Source organism: Motacilla alba, chromosome 2 (assembly GCF_015832195.1).
Source record: "Motacilla alba alba isolate MOTALB_02 chromosome 2, Motacilla_alba_V1.0_pri, whole genome shotgun sequence".
NCBI lineage: Eukaryota > Metazoa > Chordata > Aves > Passeriformes > Motacillidae > Motacilla > Motacilla alba.
Genome location: NC_052017.1, coordinates 110,327,095 through 110,352,831, shown reverse-complemented (window position 1 = coordinate 110,352,831; position 25,737 = coordinate 110,327,095). Strand labels below are relative to the sequence as shown.

At 41.1% G+C, this 25,737-nt stretch overlaps 1 pseudogene; it reads right to left on the bottom strand.

Annotated features, from left to right (window-relative positions):
- Positions 1 to 683: 683 nt before the first annotated feature.
- LOC119696960 overlaps positions 684 to 25,737 on the bottom strand; it is an 87,322-nt pseudogene continuing 62,268 nt past the window's right edge.

Here is a 25,737-nt window from a genome sequence, read left to right as displayed (position 1 = left end):
AAGCTTGCTGAATCCTGGCCAGTGTCAGGGTCCTGAGTGCTTGAATTTAGTGGCCTCACCCAGCCTCACTAGCAACCAGCCCCAACCTGCCTGTAGCCCAGTAGAACCATTTCACCAAGATGATGAAGTGTCTGGTGCATCTCTCTTATGAGAAGAACTGTGGGAGCTGGTCTGTTCAATCCAGACAAAACTGAGAGGGGAACTCAGTAATGCATATAAATATCTCAAAGGCAGATGCAAAGAGGATGGTGCCAGACTCTTTTTGGTAGTGTGCAGTGACAGGATGAGGAACAATGGCCATAAAGTGCAGCAGAGTGTTTGGGGATTGGAATAGCCTTCTCAGGGAAGCAGTCACAGTACCAGCCTGACGGAGTTCAAGAAGCGACTGGACAACACTTTTAGGCACATGGTGTAACTATTGGGGATGGTGTTGTGCAGGGACAGGGACTGGACTCGATGGTCTTTGTGGGTCCCTTCCAATTCAGCATTTTCTGTGATTCTGTGAACTTCTTTACATTTAGGGCAGCAGAGCACCGGAACAGGCTGCCCAGGGAGGTCATGGACTCTCCCTCTCTGGACACATCCAAAACCCACCTGGACGCCTTCCTGTGTCACCTGCTCTAGGGGACGCTGCCTTGGCAGGGGGATTTCGACTGGATGCCCTCCAGAGGCCCCTTCCAACCCTAACAATCCCGAGGCTCTGTGAGTGTAGCTGGACACGGTGCCTCCTGCGGAAAACGGCGGGGGGCGGCGCGGCGCGGCGCACTGCGCCCCGGGAAGGCGGCACGGCGGCGGCCGGGCCCGGCCCAGGCGGCGGGGAGGGCGCCCCGCGGGCGGCCGCGCAGGGCCCGGGGCGGCAGCCGCGGCCGCCAAGGCGTTGGGCAGGGCGGCATCTTGCGGCCGCTGCCGGCGCTGCCGCTGCCGCCTCCGCCGGAGGGGCCCGCCCGGCGCCGCCGCGGGCGGCCGGCGGCAGCTCCGGGCCCGGCGGGGGCCGCGGCCCAGGCGCCGGGAGGCGGCGGGCGGGCGTCTGCCGGGAGCGGGGGGCGGGAGCAGGTGGCGCCTTTCCGCCCCGTCGGCGCGTTTCGCTCGGGGGTCTCCCGCCAGCCCCGGCTGCCATCAGGCTCCTCTGGGCCGTAATTCGGTACAAAGCGTAACCCCGTCCTGTCAGTTAGCAGCGGCGAGCTGAGAGGTGGCAGCACGGCGCGCGTTCCTGCTGAGGTGCCTGTTCCCAGCTGCGATCTGACCGGCGACCTCAGCCTTGCTGCTGCCTGCCCGCCCAGACACAGAATCCTAGAATGGATCAGCTTGCAAGGGACCAGATCTGGTCCAAACTCCCTGCTCATGCAGGGTCTTCCTAGAACACATGGCAGAGAATTACATCCAGATGGTTCTGGAATACCTCCAGTGAGGCAGAGTCCACAGCCTCTCTGGGAAATCTGTTCCAGTGCTCGGTCACTGTGCAGTAAAGAAGTTCTTCCTCACATTCAAGTGGAATTTCCTGTGCCTCAGTTTGTGCCCAGTGCCTCTTGTCCTGTTGCTTGCCACCACCAAGAAGAGCGTGGCTCCATCTGCTTGGCCCCCCTCTTTAGATAATTACAGATATGGACGAAGGAATTCACCCCACGTACCCTTCTAGTGAGTGCCCCTGCAACCTCCAAATACTGCCATTGGCAGCTCTTCTGCTTCTGGTAAGCCAGTAATGTGTATTTAACAGGGAAATACAGCTACTTAGCAGCTGTTCAAGACATCTCTGGGTCACCAGCCATGCAGTGACTTTGACAAGAAGCAAGGTGGGCTTGCAGCATCAGGACAGAGAGCCACGCCAGGCAGGAGGCATGGAATATCTGCCACTCTAGAGAGGGACAGCTACAGAGCACAGGCAGCCACCCATGCCAGGGATCAGAGCAGATGGGGGAGCTGAAATCCATACTCTGAAGGAGAAACTGCACGTAACACTTGACAACATCAAATGGTCATGACCCAAGTTTGAAATCTCTTCTGAAGGAACAGCATCTTTACCAATCCAGTTCCCACTCTGAGCACACTAGGGCAGTGGTTCAAGGATGACTCGGAGGGAAGGCTGCCATTTCCTGACTCACCATCCCCATTTCCTGTAGCCTGGCCTTTCAAGTCTCCATCCCGTTACCAGCTCCTGAAGTGAACCCTCTTATCGTGTGAAGTGCGATGAAGTCACATCCCCCCCCAGACTGTGTCTATACATACTCTCCCTCCTCCATGTTTTTGTCTGGAAATTTGTTGCTCATACTGTTAATAAGAACATTTTTCTCACTAAGATCCAAGTAAAATTATTCATAAAATGAATCAGGTTTGCCAGTAACTGCATGGACTATGAGACTTGATTAAATTATTTTGTACTTACTGATGCACTGATGCTGTAAAAAGCCTTCCTACTGGGGTTTATTCATAAAAAGTTGAAAAGTCACCTGTTAGGGCTCCTCCTGTCAAAAATAGAAGTAAAATGAAGACAGGTGTAAGTCACCTGGTAGTGCTCCTCCTGTCAAAAATAGTAGAATAAAGACAGGTATCCAGTAAAGAAACCTCCCATTAACAACAGCGGATTTGAGATAGGGATGATACTCCCCAAAGTATTCCTCACTATCTCAGTGATACGGTACAGTCTTTATCTGCCTCCTCCAAAAAAAATACAGAAGAACAGACCTAAACAAGAATCTACATTGAGAGATTTCACTGTGAGAGGTCACAATCTTATAGCTATAATCTCAGCCAATTAGTTGTGTCTGTTTTGGTCTGTTCAGGCAAATGTAATTAACAACTTCAAACAGCATTTTGCAAAGTGCCAGGCCTAATCTTAAAATATATAAATCACATGGGAAAACTGCACTTAGCCCCTGATCTGCTCTGTTTATTTCTGCAGAGACCTTTTATGCAGCTCTACTCAGCTTCATTCAAGTCTACAGAACTCCAGTAAAAAAGGTGACATTCGCTGGGGCACATCTTACCCCCAGCAAAATGTGAGCTTGCCTTGAGTAGCCTTAACAAGATATTTTCTGGGCCCAGTGAATGAGCAGGAAATGCAGCCCCTCTGACCGTGCCTGCAGTGCCAGGCAATGGCAATTCAGAGCCCTCTGTTTTAAAAACAGGAGCACTCAAGTCTTTGCACTAGTCTGGAAAAATTACCTTGGAAGAAGGGAAAACAAGGGGAGATAAAAAGTGATTAATTTTCTATGCAAATATCTTGGCTGTGAAGTAAAGCAAGCAAAATTTCCAGAATTTCTGTAAATAAATGTATTTTTATGCAAAGCAGTCAGTAGCAAGAGTGAAGAAATAATGTCCAACAGAAAACAGGGGAAGGGGAAGGGGAAGGGGAAGGGGAAGGGGAAGGGGAAGGGGAAGGGAGCAGAAATATGGAGAGAAAATAACATGGAAAAATGCTGCATTGCGACTAATACACAACTAACAGGAAATAAAAAGGTGCTGTATGAGAGAAAAAGAGCAAATACTAGAATACTGAAGAGAGAGCCACAAATGAACTATGAACTGATGGGACATCAAAGGCATCTGGCCTGCAGTATGCAAGAATAGTTTTAGCAGGCTGGTCCATGCACCTATCTTAGCAATATCCCAAATCCATGCCTTGGGAAACTTTAGCAACCACCAATCCTACACAATAATTGGGACTCATAGGAAGGAAATGTAGACACAGGGGCCAAAAGGGCACTGCAGATTGCCTTGATTTGGCCTCTCCCTCTGCCGGTAGCTTGCTTTTCAGAGGAAGAGCCTTACCAAATGCAGATGGAGCCATAGATCTGCTTCCTCTTGAGGTGCTCTGTAAACTCTTCTGACTTGCTGCGGTCACTCAACTGGAGATCTCCCTAGTGGTGCTTGCAGCCTTATTTTCCATGCCACACACTGGATGGATCCCATTTTCAACATTTACTGTGGATCTTGTCTTTATTTTCTTTGGTCTTCCATCTCTGTTGCCACCAACATGCAAACAATTTAAGAAGAATTCTTTCTGGCTGAGAGAAGCAACATTAAAAAAGCAGGGAATAATAGATACAAAATGAGCTTCTGTGCTGAGAAGGGTTCCATGTTGGGCAGACATAATAAAAGCAGCGAGCAAATACAAAATAAATTAACCCATACCAAAAAAATTACCAGGGACTACATGGGAAACAAGTTACAGAGGTACAAAGCTCAGTCCGTCCTAAGAAAGCCAGAAAGGCTGTTGACAAGTAAGTTTATCATTCTGTGTCCTGCCAACCTCCTATTACAGCATCCAGCATCCATCTGCCCACCCAAGTCCTACTGTCAAAAGAGCTGTATGTTCTTGCTGACAAATGTAAAGAGTCGTGGAAAAATATGTCAAACCCCAAAGCCTCACACACAGCACCTTACGGGTTTTAACTGTTATAAAACCACCCTGAGTAATTTCCAAAATAACAGCCAGACCCTAATGAATAACTTTTCATGACAATGTTGTGGATGTTTCTGTTAGCATGTTGATTAATTTCTTCATTTGAAGCTACTCTGTGCTAATAGACATTATGTTCCTTTCAGGAGACAGCAGACAACAATGTGGCTGTACTCAGGGGGCATCTTTGGGAAGGAGGAGGAAATTGTGCTTTTCCAAGAGCAGTTGAGCAATTTCATGGGGAAAAAATTTCTGGAGTAAAGAACAAATCTTGACAGAGTGGTGAAACACACAAGGAGTAGGAGCCTTCAGCAGAAGCAGAAAGGAGAGCTCTGAGAAACAGAGAAGACATCACAACCAAGGGCCCAAGCTGACATAAATATTTCTCTCAGGATGCTGAGAGGGGACTGTGAAGACTTCCTGTCAGTGCAGGAAGCCACTGAAAATTGTGGGCTGAGAAAAAGACCAGAACACATTGCTTACTAGAGGGGAAGGTAGCAATGGGTTAAAAACCTTACATTTCCATTATCCCCAAGTTTCCTCCTTTAAAAAAATTAATGTTCTGGCTTACCTTCTAATGAAATTATGCTTTTGTTGGCAGAATATATGCTAAAACTTGAATGATATAGAAGATTACCATGATACCAGCACAAGTCAGTTTGGGGATGAAGAGAAGTCTCCACAGTACAGGAAAAACATTGACATACTGGAGGAAATCCAGCAGCAGGCCACAAGTCTGGTCAGGGGGCTGGAGCACAGGCATATGAGGAGATGCTTAGAGAGATAACTCCATTCAACTTGGAGAAGAGGAGGCTCAGAAAAGATCTGACTGTGGAAACTACCTGTCCTTAGGCTACAGATAAGACAGAGTCAGATTCTCCTGCATGTGTCCAATGATAGGCAATGGGCTTGAGATGTAGCATGAGAAATTCAAATTAAGTATAAGAAAAAAATTTTACCCTAAAGATGGTCAAATACTGGAGTAGGGGATTGAGTTTTCCATCTTTGAGGGTGTAAAGGGCTTGAATAGCCTGAGCTGTCTGATCTAGCTAGACCTCTTTGAAGCAGGGAGATGGACTAGATGACCCCCAGAGGACCCTTCTGGTGTAAATTCTTCTGTGATTCTGTGAGACTCAGCTTTCTAGGTTCAATGAGCTGATGTTTTCAGATGTTCATCACCTTAAAGACAAGATGCAAAGAAGATCCTTGTCAGAGACACAACCTGCCCAGGCTGATTAAAAAATGTCATGTCATTTTTGTGAACAGTGTTTATATTCTATGCTGTGTTTGTCATATGAGAAAAGTAATACTTCTTATTTGCATATCCTGCAAGACATTGCTCTCTTGGGCCCTTGATTCTGTTATACCTCTGTGCTTTGCTCTCAGCTCTTAACTTACACCAACACTAATCTCTATCCTACTGCTTACTCCAGAAGGATTAAAAAGGTTTCTGTAGGCAGTAGCCTGTATAACTGTAGGATAATCAAGCTCCAGATACACATAATTTATTTACTCCTCCTTTTTTGGTTTTTTTTTTTCCTCAAAGGAAATGTGTATCCTCATCCTTTGAGACAGTGCTTTGCCTGTCTCCTAAATTACAAATGGTATTTTTTAAAGGGTTAGTTTTTTTACCTGCATATATGCACATGCACATGTTCACATCTATACATATACACACATACCAGAGATATCAACTTCTGTTTATTTATTTATTTACATCTCTTGCTTTCACAGAAAGCCATACCTTCTGCATGTGCAATGCAGTGACTCAGCGGTGGTCCCATCCTTGGCTGTGCTGTCCCAGCATGTCTTAGGGAGACTTCCAGGATGCATTCTCAATGAGAGAGAGAACTTACACAGGACTACAGTGCCTGCTGTGCAGGGGCAATCCTTACAGTCCTCCCTGCTGCATGGGTGGCTTTCCTCCGTACACCAGGGACAGCCCTATCCCACAAGAAACACTCCTTTGTGGCAAAACTGCCAAAATGTGAGAGGACATGGGAGTCGCACAGCTTGCCATGCCTTCTCTTAGGGCTAGCTTTTGGGTTCACTTTGCAAGAAGAGATTAATACTAAGAAGAAAGGAAGTCAGGAGTCTGAAGTTGTTTTAGCTCTGCCACAGACTCACTTTCCAGTCCTCAGCAGGCTACTTCATATCCCATATCTCAGCTACAGCATAAATAAGAGGGGCAATTATAGCAACACCACAGCAGAAGCTGTGGGACTTCATATCTACAGAGGTCTTTGCAAATATAAACTGCGCAAAAATATAAAATTCTTTCTGTAACCCTTCAAAATAAAATATGCAGAAGCTGGTAATTCTTCCCCATTTCTCTGCTGCCAGGGAGTAAGGAGTAGCCTCAGTGGCAGAATGTTGAGTCCATGATCTATGATATCAGGCGAGCAAAATTCACCAGTTTAATGAGATACTGCAAGTTACTAAACCATTTCATTGCTTTGGCTCCTCAGAAGTGTCTAGGCATTGATTACAATCACATAGTGTAAATAATTCTGGTTTGTAATTCCTCATGTGTTTGAACTCTGATGCTGGCATTCCCATGCCATACCATGTTAGACATTCAGACAACTGTGCTGATCACATATTTCCTCTTACTTTAATAGGCCTTTCAGGAATGAACAAGCATTCCCTTGTATACTACTATGGTTCCCATCACTTGATGGTTACACTTAATTAAGCACTATTATAGTAGAGAGCTGGTTACACTTCATTTCATTAAGTGATTTCATGATCACCAGTGGTACACTGACAGCTCTGTTAGCTGAAGCTATTTGAAAAGGGGCAGCAGAGACAACAGTAACATTTTGCAGCACTTCCTCATCAGTGATTTTCCAGGCACTACCCTTGCAGAACGCAGCTACGTTTCCATTAGCATTCAGATTTATGGCTCAAGGCTATCTGAGCCTTGAGGTATGAATGACCATATCATATTACCAGTACCTTTAGCAATGCTAGTTCCTGAATCCTTAAAGTCATCATTTTTATATGAAGTAGATACAAAGAATTGCTTCATCTGTTTTCCCTCCTTTAGGTTTTTCTGTTCATAGTCAGAAAATAAATGTGATTAAAGGACAAAATCCCATTTAAAAAATGTGAGAAGGAATCAGTTGTGAAACAATGTTGAAAGGTTCTCCAGTGTGATAAACCAGGCTGTTTAAAAACACTGGGCAATTAACTCTAAAGTATGTAAGTATCACATGACAGGAAAAACAAAATGTTACATAATGGACATTGCAGGATACCTGTAAAGCTATACATTTAAGCTGCATGCTAGAAAAAGCTTCTCACGAGAGTTATCTTCACTCATAGGGATATGAAATGCACAGGTGATGTAGTGTTTCTAATGTGCAGGGAATTTTCCTAATTGAATTGGGAATTTTGCACAACTGTACTTCAATCCTAGATCTAAAGTTCAGTCTGCCTGTGTGCTTTAAGACACATTTCAGTTTAAGAGGGAAAGATTTGTTAGGAAAACATCATCATAACGGAGAGCGAGATGACAGATACAAATATGTAGTGAAAGCCAAAAATAATGCCAAAGACTTGAATTTTGTTGTGAAGCCCTTTGTCACTGAAGTTTGGGTTAAAAAATTGTGAAAATGGATAAACTGTATCTTATATAAAATAGCATCTTTGCTGTGTCTAGCTTTTAGTTCAAAATATATGAAGAAATAGCAGAACATTTGCCATACACTAAAGGAGACAAAAATAAAAAATATATTGTGCCCTAGAGTCAAATGATATGACTATGTGTTTCTGTAATTCCTTAGACACGTGTTCGATAGAAAGATCATGAGAATGACATATTAATGAAAAACTTCTACCATTTTCATCTGTTTTCACTTTCCTGTATGTATTAAGCTATTATCATTTGTGATGAGTTTGTCACTGGGGTCCAGAATATAAAGGAGTGACTCCTTTCAGTCCTGGGAGGAATTCTCTCACAAACACATATACATTACAAAAAAACAAAACCAAACCCAAAACAAACCAACCAAACAAAGAAACCCTCATCTAGCAATGAAACTAGATACATAATGTATGGAAAAATGCAGCATGCCATGCCCCACCCAACATGGTTATGAGAAGTTCCATGTAAATTCTGTTAACTTTTGCTTAGAAATTACATTTGTACTAAAGGGGGAGGGGAGGTGGGAAGGCAACCTCATAATGATTTTTACAACTCGTCAGCCCAAAATATTCTAATAAATAGTTATATTCCTATAACATCTTTTGGACATATGACATATACTCCTCACAGTACCTGTGATGGATTCACATCACTGTTCCAAATTTAAAGGCAGAGTAAACAATATGCCAAGCATTTAAGTGACCAGTTCAAAGTTGTATAACAAGTTACTGTTATCCTGGCTATCTCAAGCTCTCATACTCTGCAAACTACACCCCAGCTACAATTTGTACTGAGTCATTTAGCCACAGACATGGTAAGCAAAAAAGATTACATTACTCAGGTCTTAGAAAGGTGATACTCTGTGTACTCAATAAATCAAGGAAAAGGAAACCAGCAATGGGCTTTCAACCAAAAATGCAAATTCATGGCAAGGTTACTCAGATTTCAGAATCCCACAGTCACACAGAATAAGTCAGTTGGAAGGTACCCACAAGGTTCATCAAGTCCAACTCCCAGCCCTGCACAGGTCACGCCATGTTCCCAAGAGTAGATCTGGTTATCAAGAGAAGAGATTCTCACTGCCTTAAGAGGAAATCACCAGGGGTTTCTAGATAATTCTGCTATCACACAAAACCTAATTCCTTCAAGAAGAATTTGACATTTTCCAGGTAGCTGAGGCATGGCTTAGTAGTGACAATGACCCTGTTAGTGTACAAATGAGCAAAAGATTATGAACTATAACAGGATCTTCTATGTTCATATCTCTTAGATGGATAATTTGCAGAGCATTTCTTTTGCTGCATATGACATATTTTAAATCACCATTTAAAGAGCCTGTCTCATGTGACTTTGAGCATTTCTGGGCTGCCAGTATTATGCATTGACTGGACTCTTCAGTTTAAAAGTGCTGTGCTTTCTCTGTGGTGCTACAGAAACAACATTATTAATATTAAAGACAAATTCCTAAAGGGAAAACTAGAGAACATCCAACAAATCTTCGACTTATAAGAAAGTCAGAGCTTCATGATTCAAATACCAGAAATTCACTTTCAGGAATTTTGGCAAGTTTTTATAACCAATAAATTATTACTAGTTTTTCTTGATACTCATTGTAACATTAATAGTGGTGGATTCCTTCATAAAAGTTTGGTTTTAATGTCCAAAAAATGTGGGAATCCCTCTGGTATTTAACTGAACAAAATTGAGTATCAAAATCATTGGAGGAAATCTAAAACATTTTCATTTTTAATAGGCAAATACTCAGAGACTGAAGATTTAGTCTTCACTGAAAGGCTTTGCCAACATAGCTGCTGTTGATGGTTATGGTATTTTTAAGAGACATAGCCACAGCATGACAAAAGCATTCCTGACATCCGTCTTTCACATCTTATTTTATATGTCTTCCATAAACATGTGAATTCTCATGTTGTCTCACAAGCACTTAAATTAGTGAATTTTGCAGTTACCAAGCAGCTGAAGGGACACACCTCTGGGGCTACAATCTCTCAAGTATATACTACACCTTTTAAGCATGTCTTCTCTGGAGGTAATCAAATGGAAAAGCTCTGATTATGTTTTCCTGAAGATGAACATGGGTTCCAAAACAAGTGACAAAGCCTAAGAAGGCATGCATGGCCTTGAATCCAGGGGCTGCTCACTGGCATCAGGGCTCTGTGGTGCCACCTGGAGCCTGAGCCTCTCTTCCAGCAGGAAAGGCATCAAGTCCTTCCTGCTGATCACCCCCAACACTTGGCTCTGCAGGTTCTACAGGATCCAGTAAGAACATGGATTCTCTCCCTGCTCCACATCCTCAGTTACACCTAAAACATCATGAAATACCATAGTAAAAGAACTACTTTATTTTTTGGTAAACCATAAGGTTCAATCTAAATAAATTGTTATGACTGGAATGCACTCAAATTTCACAGACTGGAAAAGCAAAGTTGAGGTCCACTTTCTAAGTCTAAGACTTTTCTGGTCTAAGATTTACTTGAAAATAGTCAGTGACCCCAATTTTTATTAAGTTTTAAATTTTTTAATTGCTGCTATCTCATTACACAACCATTTATGACATTCTATAATATTTTGTAGTACACGCTTATAAAAATCAATTCACATACAAATATAGGCTGCGAGGAAGAGAAACAATCACATGGGTGTGAAAAGTGGGCCTACCAGTACTAAACTCTGGTGACTGAAAACTATGAGGGCTTTAGAGGTTTCTTGATAGAAACAGAGCTAAAGATCATTTTATTGTCAACCAAGCTGGTCTATACAGAGTATGTAGTTGTTCCCTAAGATTTTATTTTCACCATAATTCTACAGTATTACTCCTGTGACTTGGCCAGTTCTGTCAAAGATGTATTGTGCTTCCCAATGCTATGCTTCCCCAGACAGAGGAAGGTTGAAACAAAGACATGATAAAACAACATAAATAACAACATAAATAAAACAACATAAATAAATGCACAGCATAGAAGGGCACATCTCTTCTCCCTCTCTCATTTACAGAACAGACCAAGCATTCCAAGACATAAGGAAGAAAACAAATTAAAAGTAAAGAGGTTTCCTCTTTCTATACCACTTGTAATTTTGCTGTGGAAATCACCGCTGCAGGAAATCATTGCACCCAGGAAATTCACAATGGCTATTTATGTGGATATCAGAAACAGAGCTTTCATGAGTGATAATAACAAGTTGCTGAAAGGGATACTAAACTTGTTGCTTCAGGGATCACATCAGTATGAAATGTAATTGGGTTCTATAGGTTTCCCATAATAAAAAAGTTGTGTGGCCCAAAGGCATGAGCACTGGACTGGGCCTCGGGTTGAGCTGGCTCCTACTTCCATGTATGACCTCCTCTTGAGCTTGGGAAAACCATGTGTCCTCCCTCCACCTCAGTTTTCCCACCTATTAAAAGAAAACTCTCAAATTAAACTAGATAATGCATATTAGGAGCATTGTGGGTTTTGTAAATTTTCTATCCTTCTAGCTATTCTCAAAGCAAGGGATTTAGACCAGATGGATCTCAAATGAAGTCTCATCATCTTTACACATGAATGAACAGGAGCAGATTTTAGATCTTTTTAAAGAAGGCCCAACTGAATTAGGCCTCTGACCTGGATTTCTCAGTGTCACCCATCTCAGTTTCAATGACTGGAAATTCACTGAGGCAGAAACTGCATTTATTTTGTTTATAATATATTTATTTTAGGCCCTATTATGTATACCAAACTTATTATTGCTTTTGGACCCAGTATTTTAGTACGGTATTTAGGAAATAAATGTGGCGATGTCATAGCAGGGATTAAAAAAAAAAAAGGAAAGGGAAAAGAAATATAGTTTTATTTATAAGTTGATGTATAGGCACTGTACTGTAATGGAGTTTAAATCTCAAAAGCGTTGCTTTATATTTGCTTTATAGGACTATAAGAGCCAAATAATGACATTTAAATGATCTATTCCATTAACATTGTATCATTTTGTCAATCTGGAATGTATTTTAATCAAAAGCCCCCTTGAAATGGTCTCCTTTGTTGTATTTTCTTTTTGGCTCATTTTATCAACATCTGTTATGTTTATACAATATGAATTAAAACTTCGGAATGCTGTTTGTACTCAGCTACTTTTGTTGAGAATGTAACGTCCCAGGATTGGCAGTGTTTATGTAAATCAGTGCGGCTGACACAGCCATCATAAACAAATGAGAAAATATAACAAACATATTGTTCATGGAGGAAATGTTTGTTTTTAGAGTTGGCTTCAGTCTTACCAGATTGATGAAGAGTTGCTGATACCAGGGATCTGTAGTGTAGCAATTCAGCAGCATGGTTGGGTGCGACAGACTGGGCAGCTTCTCCACTGTTATCTGGAAAAGGCAAGAATGCATTTCTCTTTCCTTCTGTGCAGCACATTAGAGGTTCAAAAGACTCCCAGTTTGACTCCTAACAAAAAGACTTCTAGCAGAGCTACACCAGTAGAACTTGTTCAAACTTTATAAATTCTTTTGCCAGTAAGACTTAAATTAGCAATTGAAATTAGAGCACTCTTCAGTTACAAATTTTTGTTTTCCTTTACTGTAACTGTATCTCTGTTAAGACAATGTCAATCGTATTGGCTTGGGGTGAGGTTTTTCATGCTGTTAAAATTCACACACTGAGTGGTAATTACATGATAGCATAGTGCAGAAACATGCAGCAAAACTGGTATCAGCCATCAGCTGAGCTTCAGCAATTTTCCATAGGAATATGTATTTGTTTACTGGCACCTCATCATATGTAACTGCCCTGCTCCTTCTTAACATTATTTTGCCAGCCACATTCCCATGTGCAGACCAAGTTTCAGTAACACATGATGACTTTCCAGTTGGGCCTGTATAAATTCCTTAAACTACATTACTAGTCGTGCCTTAGAAACTCACAATTTTCTTCCACTATGCTTAATGTTTACTATTCTTAAAAATCCCATGGTCATCTGTCAAGGGGAAGAATGCTACATGCTTTTCAAGTTTGAAAGCTTTTATAAACACTCATCATTCAGAGAGGTGCTATCCCATAGTGAATTAAATATTATAACAGTTCTGCTATCCGTAGAGAAGTCGAGAAAGAGAAGAACGGAATGGCCTATCTGAGCAAAGAAATTCTTTACCAACAGTCTTGCACAACTTCCAGACTCTGAGTGGCATTATAGTTTATGAGATATGTGCCTGTAAGTTCTCTGGTCATCCTTAAATTTAAGTTGAACCTGATCACTTCTTTATCTCAACCACATATGTTACATAATCTCTTCATTCATGGAGTACTCATCCTAAATTTCCCAAATAGGCTTATTAAACAAGGAAAGAACTTGAAAGAAGAGAGGTTACCTTCTCGTAGGAGAGCAGATGAGATGGGGAAAAAGACTCACCATTTGTCTCCAGTTCAGAAATGTGCTTTTTCTCCACAGTATGCACAGCCTTAACCTGGAGTTAGAGCAGACGACTACATTGATTATAATGGGCAAATTTTAAACAGCAAGTACACAATGCTTTAGCATTAGAGATATGATGACACCACAAGTCCTGTCTGTAGGTTTGGGTTCTTGATATAAGAAGGACATCAAACTATTAGAGTGTGTCCAGGGGAGGGCAACCAGTATGGTAAAAGGCCTCAAGGACAAGATGTAGGGCAGTGGCTGAGGCTGCTTTTTTTGTCCTTAGAGAAAAGAAGGCCAAGGGATGGACCTATCATAGTCTACAACTTCCCCAAGGACAGCAGCGGAATGGGAGGTGCTGATCTGCTCCCTGGTGACCAGCAGTAAGACACAAGGAAATGGAATGAAGCTGTATCAGGAAGGAGTGTTACTTATGGATCCCTTCCAACTTGAGATATTCTCTGATTCTAAAGTATTAGTGGGCTGACCACACATTTGGCTTTCCTAAACATCCATTAGCAATAGCAGCATCACACAGATGTTTGCTGATTTAGGTTTGGCATATTAGATTAAAAGACATCACCTATCCTACATGTTCTTCTTGACCTCTCCTTGACCTTGTCCTTGGCAGGACCAGCTCATGAACTGTGTAGTTTGCACGCAACAAGACAATACCTGTAATAAACAAATACAATTACCTGGATGCAAGTAGGTAGACTGTTGTTGCTTCCCTCATCCTTCTTAAGTAACATCTACATTAAATCAAGATCTGCCAAAATATTATGTCCTATTTTAAATCATCAGTGAAACTTCGCTCACAGTACACTCTAGATTTCATTAGGACATCTAATATTATTGCTGACTTAGTAACGTTAAAATGCATATTTTTATATATTAATTTAAAATTTGAAACCTTTCTTCAGAGTTCTACCTTTGCATTACACAGACAAGGCCTTGACAAGCAAGATACATAAAATTGTTATTTTTATCTTAGTATTTGTTTGCTATACTCACACACACACACACACACACACACACACACACACACACACACACTCCATTCATACTATCCACCTCTCAACTTTTAACTTACATTTTGATAACAGATACCTTAGGGACCACCACAGATCTTTTTGGTTTGTAGCATACTTTAAATCGTGCGAGCCTTATTCTGTGATTATAACTAGGAGCTAGGAGTTAATACAGTAGTACAAAGTTGTGCAACACAATGCTAAATTATATGCTTGATGAACTCAGAGCAGAACAGACACCTAATCTTCATTAGGGCATGAGAAGAAATATAAACAACATACCAAGTGGCTTTTGTGACTGGAACACCAAGTATAAGCTGGGAATTTTTTAACTGAGTATTTCTTTGTCCAAAAATACTGTTTTATTCAAACCAAAACATGTTATAGGGATTTACTAGCTTTAACATTAATGTCTCCTAGGAAAGATTTGTCTGCTTCAAGGTGTTATTAGCACTCCACAGCAGAGGGCTTACGCTGAGGTCCTTAGCCATTTTAATGATTCCGTGACTCTATGATTCTAAGAAAACATGCCTGCCTGATCCAAAAGATCCTAGGGACTGGATATGGAAGAGCTAGGTTCAAGTCCTTTATTATGAATGCCATTTAAAGGAAGATATTCTGTGAGAATCTACCTCTGCATTTTTGTACAGATCTGGAACATACATTTGAAGAAAACTATCACTTCCACCTCCCATAAGTTAACATTGGAGAGAAGACCCCTTTCTCCTGAAATGGTCAGTTGTTTCACTGTGTAATCTTGAAATCTGCATTTTTTCATTTGCTTTGGTTTCTCATCCAAGGTTCTCAAAGGGAGTTTTATAAATAAGTATGCCTGTGTGAGTGTAACTCGTGGAAAAACATTAGTTCTGAAGGAAATGAGTGGCACAGCCAGAAATGCTAGGAGTCCATCACCTGCTCCCACCTTTAAAGCCCATCCCATTCACAGGACAAAGAAGGAATTGGGTATTCTTCATAACTATTGAAACTTTATTGGTCTCAATTTAATATCTGACTGGCTTTGGTTTTAATAAAATCTCTTTCAGATTACTAAAATAATCTGCAGCAGAGCTAATGGCTGAGCAAACACTTTGCCCTGGGCTCACATCTGCCCTCCTGGGAAAATCACTGATCTTCCCTAAGCCTTCTGCCACATGCATGCCATCATATGGACATCTAGCATAGACTATTAATGGACTTGGTTTTGAGGACAATGATGAGAAGACACTAATAAGGCATGCTACAACAGGCAAGACCTCTTCCACTCAGACTACGTTTGGAGGAGGAAATGGAGGAAAACACAATATATTCAGAGTAAATTCACTGCAGCAAGGGGTATAGAGAAGAAACTAATTCAGTCATTCCCTGTGAATTACCTTTTGTGCATTACACACTTCATTCTGCAAGACTCTCTAAAGGTTGACATTCTACAGTCTTTCACAATAAAGGTCTGTAATCATTCTAAGAGACATAAATACGCAGATCTAAATTGTGCTCCGAGATCATCCTGTGCAGCTCCAAGAAGTCTACTTCAAGAAAGATCACTGGTCCAGGAATACTCCCAAGACTTTAATCCTAACATATATAGACAGCAAGTGTGAAAGTTATGATCCACCCTGATCCTCAGCCAGACTCTGTTGCTCAGGTCCAAAACACTGTTCAAGTCTGTAGTCCAGACTGCACCATTTTCCACTCGAACATGATGCTGGAATTAAGGAAACAGAAACATTCACCATGAGCTGAAAGAGCAGAAACATTTGTTCATCACCAGTGGTTTGTTGGTTGGTTTTGGCAGCTTGCAATTTGCTCGGCACCGCTCTTAACTAAACCCAGCAGGAAGTCACTTAACAAAACTTCGAAAAGTGTGAGAGAAATTTGGATAGTCAAAAAAAAAAGCACACACAAACACAATGAAGGAAATCGTTGGAACATTTCTGATAAGAATCCAAGCCTATTAAAAACTGCCATATTATAGAGAAAAATGAGCATACATTATTTCACTTGGACTTCCAGAAGTCAGGCTTTAGAGGTATAACAACATCATTCTTTGATGTTACATACAACATCCTTCCTATCACATCATCAAGCCTTAGAAAGCAGACCAAACATGTTTCTTGCACTATTTTGTGAGGTTTAACAGGAAGTGCTAAGATTCAGACTTGGACTCTGCAATTGTTCGTTTACTCTTTATTTATTTAAGAAGGAAGAAAACTCTTAAGTAGGGAATCTCATTTCAAAGATACCCTGGCAAGGCATTGCAGTAGTTTCATATGCTCTATCTGTTATTAAGCATGTATCATGAAGATACACCTAATTAAGATAACACGTTATTATCCCAATATCCACATGTCAGTTTTGGCATGGAACTTAGGAATGAAAAGTATCTGACAGCTGATTGTGTCACTCTTCTTGTCAAGATGGCCAATTATCTGAGGAAACTACAAATTCTAAATATTGGGTGAGTGACATAAAAGGAACTACAGCTCCAAAGTAGCTGCAAATGAACAGAAGGAACATTAAAAGGTGATGCAACTGGCAAAAGCATTCAGGGCAGGAGTCTCCTAAACAGAATAGATGAAATAGCTACACAAAGGGACAAGGGGAGGAGGGAGGATTAAAGAACATGAAGCATCATTTTTTCATTTACTTTAGAAAGCTTTAGGCTTATTTCTCCTGCTGTAATCCACTAAAAGTACCTGGTTTTATAGATTTTTTTATAGCTGATTTTATCTGTTGTTTTGGCCAATATTCAATGCAATCATTTGCCTGACCTGAAGTAGTGTTATGCTTTTTTAAACTCGTAAAAAAGAGTATTCTGCATATGGTGAGCTGGACAGTAGATAAGGACTGGGTCATCACATATCAGGAACTGTTTTAAATCAGCCAAGTCTTCATCTTACACAATAAAATCTCAGGGTTACAGGGTTGTTTCAGGTTAGGCAGACTAAATCATTACTGTTTACTTAATATTTTGTTCTTCAAATGAAGAGGGAGCATTGCATGAATTTTTGGCATCTTACCTAAAAGATGATAAAAAGGTCACTATCAAGTACTAGGCTGAGGTTTTCCAGAGCAAAGATCAAATTCTGTCTATGATACAGCTTTTCAAAGGATACTGAGCAAATATTTAGTCTCTGTACCTCAGTTTTCAAATCTACAATACAGAGATTTCATCTGTGTCAGGGCTATGTTTTGAAGTTAATACTCATTACTTAAGTTGCCAGTTGTCAGGTTTTATAGGCAACATCATCAGGGTGAATGAGCAGACGTCTAGCAAGCCCACAGCCTCAACGTGAAAATGCGAAGGCAGCTGTTAATAAATGGTAAATGCAAACTTTATTTTTCAGACCTGCAGAAAGGCTAGATTTTAGAAATGTATGAAGACTTAAAATCAGATTTGTGTTTCCCTACAATCTGGCTTGCTGCTAGGCAGACTTTGAATTTCAGAGGAGCCTACCACACATTTAAACGGCAGGACAAGCATGTGATCAGTCTTTCCATTCACACACCAGTTTTCCCCATGTCTATATTTGATTTCGACATTTAACAACCCTCTGCACTTGCCTAAAAGCCACCCACATGCTGCGGTGTGGCTGCATACGTTTTTAATTTGGCTTTTTGGGTTAGCACACAGCCTCTGCAACACTCCAGTTTTCCCTGCAAAGGGCTCCATCACAGAGTCCTACAGCACCTGCACAATTATTTGTAAGGCCAAGCAGGCCTACTTATTTTAAAAGTATCATATAATGTTGTTCTTTGGAAGAAACTTTTCGCACTTTGGATATGAAATAAAACCACTGCCACAGACTCTATAAACCTTCCTCCATCTGTGTTATTCATGAGCTACAGTGCCCCAGGACCCTGACAATGCATGGGAGGATCATAATGTCCAGGGCTTTTGTTGAAAGCACTGAATTCCATTTATTTAAATAGGCAAGATTACTGTATATTGTATCATTGAAATTAACTAGAGCAGCTCTACAAAAGCAGGAGGCTGGACAGTAAAAACAATCAATGTGCTGACAGACTCTACTCTCTAACATGAAAACCAAGTAATCACAAAGGCACTTTGGTATTGCTGTCAGATATTGCTGTCAGCTCCCTAGTCTGCACACCTAAAAATAGTTTTCAAGTCCTTAATGTGCTTCCCCTCCCCTTTTCTCTTCTTTGCTGAGTTCAGATGAAGCCTTCAAACCACTGCCAAAGGTGTTTCTAGCTTTGATCAGACCTGGTAGAATTACCGTTGCCCAGAACGTACAGCAAAGGCACAGTGAAAAGGAAGGGGGAAGTTGACCATGATCCTCTGGTAAGAAATAAAACCCCATTTTTATCTCCATTTATTGCATGAACTTGCAGACTTCTGCGTTTGATTGAGTAACTTTGCATTCTTGTGATCTAAGCTTAGCAATCTCTCCACAACGGTGCCAGAAGGAAAAGGCTCTCCAACAATCTTTCAAACCCATATCAGTTATTTTGAAAGTGCCAGCAGCAAAGCTGTCACAATATTAAGGTAGATATCACTAGCTCACTAATTAATTTATGAATCAAATGTTTCAGGTCTCCATTCATCTTTAACTTTCCTTTCTCTAAGCTGTTGCACCGCATCACTACTGAAGGCAAGTACCTCTTCTCTTGCTAGCGAAAATAAAAGTATTACCTTATTAAAACAGTGTGTGAGGACTCTCTGAACACATGTGCATGCACAAGCTTTGAAAGCAGTGTTTCATTAGTCCCAGCTGGGAGTGCAGATTAAAGAAAAATGCCAGAAACCATACCTACAGTCTGACATATCTATGATATGTTGCAATGCCTGATATGTTCTGTGGGAAAGGAGATCTATATGCTATACTCAGTTTCACTGGAGTGCTTGGCAGAAAACATTCCTGACTCACAACAGTGTCTGTTCACTGGACTGGCCAAAGGGGAGTCATACTTAATAAACTGCCATAAAATACACATACACACACCACTTTGGATCATTGATTTCACTGCTAAAGGATGTTACTGTGTATTACAGCTTTAAGTTTTCAACTTTGTCATATTTTCTAAACTCTGATCTCTTCAATTTACTTTCAGTTATGTGACATTCCCCTTTAGCAGGGTGAAAGCATGCATTAGCTAAACAATGTGGTTTGGATTTAGCGTTCCCATGCATCATTGTGAAAATGTTTGTCTCAGCAATAGTGTCATTATTGTTACTGGGAACAGCTGCTCTACTATGTCTTCTGATTGAGGAGAGCAGAGTATCTCCCTTCCCATACCACCTCACAAGCAGGGAATCTAAAGCAGGACCATTGAGTAGAAGTAGTTCACGAGTACACACTGTTCTGTACCTGGCTTCCTCCTACCACAAATGAAGCCGAAAGTGCAGGAGCACATCAAAGAACAGCAGCAAAATAAATATTGCCAATATTTAGAAATATAAATAAATATAGAAATGAAGTTTGGCTCCCTCCTCTGGCAGTTCTTCTGGATCTGGACTGGGGACTAACCTGAGGCAGAAATCCTCCTCACTCAGGTGCAGCTTTCTGGCGGCTCAGCTCCATTAGACATGACATCCTTTGAGCGAGAATTGGAGCAGGGAGTTTGCTGCTGATCAAGCGGATGTTTAATATCTCCCTTGAGTTTCTGAAGTGGAAAGATGTAACTCTCAGCATTCTTGCCAGCGCTCCCAGCCCCACTGAAGTCAGTATCCACATCCAGATCTACAAGAGCGCAGGAGCCCCGCTGGGTTTGCTGGGAGCATCCCAGCGGCAATGCTGTGCTCTGCATGCCTCGGCTGTGCTGCTCAGCTCAGGCCAGCTGGACATTTTTAAGGAAAGCTTACAAAACATATTTGTGTGATTACACAGAGCAGCAAGCTTTAACTCACCTTTCAGAACAAGACCTTCAGAGGTAATTAAGTTTTATTTTAAGATGGGTTTAATCTGGTTTCTAGGGTATTAGACCTTTTGAAATGTCTTTGGATGGGAAGCCATGTTTTCAGTCAGTAGGCGTTTCTGCAAGTCCAGCCTCTAGTAACATTTTAGCTACATGAAGACCACAGCTTTTTGATGTATTTTATCTTTTGAAAGGATCTTAGATTCCCAACTTTGTCCTGAAAATTAAGTACTGTAAACACTTCATTTGTATCAAACAAACTTAAGTAATGTAATCACACAGTCAATACACTCTTGTGTAGCATATCCATAAGGTACAATCATAAAATCACAGAATGGTTTGGATTGCAAAGGATCTTCGAGATAATCTAGTTCCAGCCCTGCATAGGCATGGACATCTCCCATAGACCAAGCTGGTCAAAGACCCATCCAGCTGGGCCTTAAATGCTTCCAGGGGTGGGGCATCCAACTATGATAAAACAATTTGAACAAGCGTGGTAAAGTACAAGGATTTTTGATGACTTTACCTTCAATATTTTATTTAAATTTCTTTTTGGCTTCAAAGTACCTATTTCAATCAACCACAAATGCTGAAGTTCCAGTAAACTTGATGAGTGAGAAGAGATGGGGTTTCCTAGGTGAAAAAATACACACAAAAATGCAGACACAATGCCAAATAATGCCACATCCCCCTACAGAAGTAGAATAAAACCAAGTTTAACCCATTTCTGCTTAGACAGTTATATTCTGTACAGTCTGCTTACCATCAGAGATATTGTGGTTTCTGCATAATTACTTTATCCCAGTCAAATTAAATCAAGCAAAAAAAAATTTTCCTTCATCTAAAAGACAGACAAACAGAATGCAGAGTAATGGCTAACAGCTGTGTAGGTAAGAGTACAGAGGCAAGCACAAGGAATCCAGCCCTCAGCCTGACAGGAGGAGAGGTACGTATGGTACAGATCTAAGAGCCTCAGGCGTGAACAAAATGGCTTATTTGTTATGGTAAAATTCCCAAACAGGCTTCTCAGTGGTATTTGTCAACCTCGTATTTTCTCCAGGAAAATTGTCTCGCAGCTGTGTTCAAGGCAGAAATTAAGATTGCTGGGCACTATTCCAGCTCTTGACTCTCTTCACCATTTTTCCTCAGAGGACACAGAGGGGACAGCTCCTGGGCTAACAAGACACCAGCATGCACCTGCTTTACTTCAGCAGACACCAGGAGGATTTAACCACAGTACAGAAAAGCTGCTCCCTAATTTTCCTTGGCAAAAGTGAAGGCACAGGCAAAAAAGGCCACCAACATCAGAACAGTCCGTTGAAGGAGCATGGTATTCATCAGGCACGAATATGCAGGAAACCTGCATAAAACAAGGAATAAACAGCATCCCAGGAAAAAAGCACCTAGGTAGAGAACACATTGTCATCCATTACACATGCCTGCATGGCAGCAAAGGTGTTGCTGCTGACCATGGAGTATCATCACCCTCCGTGTTATATCCCAGACGTGTCCACAGACAGGGAAAAGAAATTCATTACCTACAGCTTTTCTCCTCAAATCCTCCATGTCTTCTGGTTTTACTGTGCTTTACATTATGAAGTAACCTCTGGCAAAGAAGATGGAGCAGCAAAACACAAGTGATGATATGTCTAATCTCTTCATCATGTCAAAGAACCACTTGATTGCCCCACAATGGTCCTGCACCAGTACATTGTAACATATGTGGAAATGAAAAAATAGGTCTTTTTTCAGATTTGGTCTCACAGAAATTAGGCAGAAGCATAACTCTATCTTTTCCCACTGGAGGAGGATCTGGAGCCACAATCTAGAGCAGCCAAGACAAAAGAGAGCCAAGGGACCTCCCAACAACTCCTCAATATGCATTTACAGCTTCATGCTGTTTCTCTGGCAGAAACGGCCTGGGAAGGAAGGCAGTGGTCCTATCCTCAGGTCACTCTGAAGAATGAATTCCACCTAGCCAGGAGGGCATGTCATTGAGGGCATGACATTTATAGCTCTCAGCGGACTCGGAGCTAACACATTCATAAACAACTCAGCTCAGCTGCAGTCACTGGGGGGCAACAGGGGAGGCATTTCAGCTGCAGTGCGAAAGAATAGCCTGTTTTGTTCTGATGTGCAAGTATCATCACTACTGTGGGAGAAATGAAGGGGGCCAGCCAATTCCTCAACCATCCGCGCTGCACACAGTAAATCGATCAACCATCAATGCATCAAGTTCACCACCAAGTTCTGTGCATGCCTGGGAAACCCTTGCAGAGTTCAGTTTGAGGAACGTGTAGCCACATGTTCCTCAAACTGAACTCTGCAAGGGTTTCCCAGGCATGCACAGAGCTCTTACTGTGGCAAAGTGTCAAATGTATTACTCTAAGGAGATCTTTGTTTTGGAAACTTGCTTCTCAGCTACAGCTTGCTTCCTCTTTAACAATTTTAAAGCCAAAAAATTTTCTTTAGTAGTTGCTTTTGTTTTTATTTTCTACTGCTTGCTCAGCTGGGAAGATAACAATTTCAGATTTAGGTCACCCATGGAAAAACGTGTTTGGTGATCTCATCTTGATCCCCAGTGGGTAACCATCCAGATCACAAAGAGTAGGAGAAAAATCTAGCCCCACTAGGCAGATCTGGAAGTTTTGGGGGAGAGGGGGAGGCACGTCTGTGTTTTTCTTTAATAAAATTGGAATATCTTTGTGTTTGCTACAGGCCAACACTAAGGTGCATTTGTAGGCCCATGCAAATTCCAGCCAGCATTGCTTGGCCATCACCCTTACTTTTGTAGGAACTGGCACTGACCTTTTTTCTTCAAAGGGTCAGAATTACTCATATGTGTTGTGAAACATAACAACACTTCATTCATATACAACAACTCTTATTGCTACAGTTTCCCAGTGTGGCCAGGTACTGAATAACTTACATTTGGACCAAATTTACAGTGTTTTGTCCATGATTATTTCATGAGAAAAAAATGGTACAAAAAAAACATATAAATGAGAAACATTATTAAAAAATTATGAGCTGCCAGTGCCTTCATGCAAGCTTAGCAGATTGTTTGTTTCCTTCCCTTCATTAGCTTGTTACTCCATTCTTTTTAACTAATAACAGCAATTTTGTTCAAGAGAGGAGAAAACCTAACAACCATATATGAGAATCAATAATTACATCCAAGGCAACTCTCAACAAAAACATCATGGCAATTATTTTTAACATCTTCCCCAAGCCACCTTTTTAAGATATGTCAGCCACACATCTTCCACTTTAACATTATTGATGTAGAAGATGGGTAAATAACACTTCTCTGCTGTGGTCATATCACGTCACGTCCAAATGGGATTTCCTTGGGTCTCACAGGAGAAGAGCTTGAACAGCACCCATCTCCTTTAAGAAGTTCACAGCATTTGTCATCTTTGTCTTGAGAGTTACGTGCTGCAAGAGCTGTAATTTTATGAGTAAGATGGAAAACCTAAACCCTAACTGCTTCTGGTCATGAATACACAAATTCCATGACACATCACATTACTGGAGATTTGTTTCAGAGGATGACTGCAGAGCATTCCCTTCCCAGTGTCGATGAGAACAGCAGAACAGCAGAGTCACCTGTGGTCCCTGCTGGGGACAAGGCATTCAGAATTCATCATGAAAGTCCTCAAGCCACTGGGCAAACACTGGGGCAAGAAGGGGTGTTGTCACAGCACCCCAGAACACAGTTCTTGCTCCCAGACAACCTCTCTGTATGTGTTTCACTGGAGTGAGGTACCAACTAGCCAAAAAAGCTATTTGATTCTTCTTTGTCAACCATTCATAATATTATCTTGGTTTTATTCAAAACAGTCTAACAGCAGTTCATTTGTGCTGAAAGTGACAGGGAAATAAACTTCTTCCTTCGTCCCTTTGAAAAAGCTCCAACAGAATGCATCACCAAACAGCTCTGAGGATTGAGAAAACCACAACCCTACCAGAATTTTTAGGGAGCTTCAGCTTTTCTCTATAGGCACCTCTCTTTGGAGGGTCCTAGTATCAGCCTTCCTTTCCACCTTTTTGTTTCCTCCAACACCAATTTGCACTGCATTATAAAGCATGACAATATTTACATGAACTCTGCATATGCCTCAGCAGCCTGGGCCTGTAAAGTGAATTTTAAAGGAACTATGGCTGTAGCTGTTGCTAGTGTGCTTTCTAGTTTTATTGCTGTGAACAGCTGAGAACTAAAAAAGTACACTAGTTTATGCTCTATAATATCTTCAGACTGGTACACATGGCAGACTACCACTCAGAAATTTAGGTTTTAGGGCCTTAGCACATTTTGTATTAATTATGTTTATGATAATATCACTGTGAGGAAACAAGCATATGTATCATACACAAGTATACAATACTGCACTTATTGATGTCATTACTCCTCCAGGCCACCGAAACCCAAATAATTCCCACTGTACAATTCTCACTGCAAGAAGATATTTGTCTTCTGAAAGGAAGACAAACTGTTTTACTTGTCACTGAAGCAAGTTCAAAATTTTTATTAAATATTCACTCAGCTGCTGGTACTTTATCCTTGAAAATTTGTTGTAAAGTAGGCAAATGGGCAAGTCCTAATCAAATCTCCACCAACAATGCACAGATAGGTTTTTCCACAATCCACATTGAGAGAAAAAAATACTTTTATCCTTGTTTGCTCACAGACAGCCCCAAGTGCCATGCAGTTAAGGTGACAAAACAGAAGTGGATAAAAAAGGAACTCTGTACAATAAAAGATATAAAATACTACAGCCATTCAGGACAAAAGAAAACATCAAAATTATGAAAAATTATAATATTACAAAACAAAACTAGCCGTCTGTTTTTATTACATGTGTCCAGTTTTATTGCTGTTGCAGAATTCATAAGGCTTTGCTGTGTGAACTCCAATGCAGTAGGAGGTGCATGGGCATCTCCTCCTCTTCTCCAGGAGACTCAAAGTGGAAATTAAGTCACTGCCTCTCCCACTCATGACCCACCACTCAAAGGACAGTCTTAATATCCCTTCCTAAAAGGATGAATTCACTCTTGCTGTCATATGAAATACAGTACCACAAATACTTCATTTATCAGGAGATTTTATACGCCTTTTGAGAGTGCCCCATATGGCAAGGATTCCTTTAGTCTGATTCTTGTTTACGCTAGCATGTTACTTCCAGTGACTTTGTTGCTTATCTTGTCTGTAATATGATTTATGTTAACTCATTTCCTGTAAAAGCATACACTAATAAAATGAAAAAAAAAAAAAGTGAAGAAAGAGCAGGCCAGCTTTGAATTGGCATGGGAAATGTCATGAGTAACTGGATTCAAATCCTTTTAAATTACTGTTTCAGTGAACCCTTAAG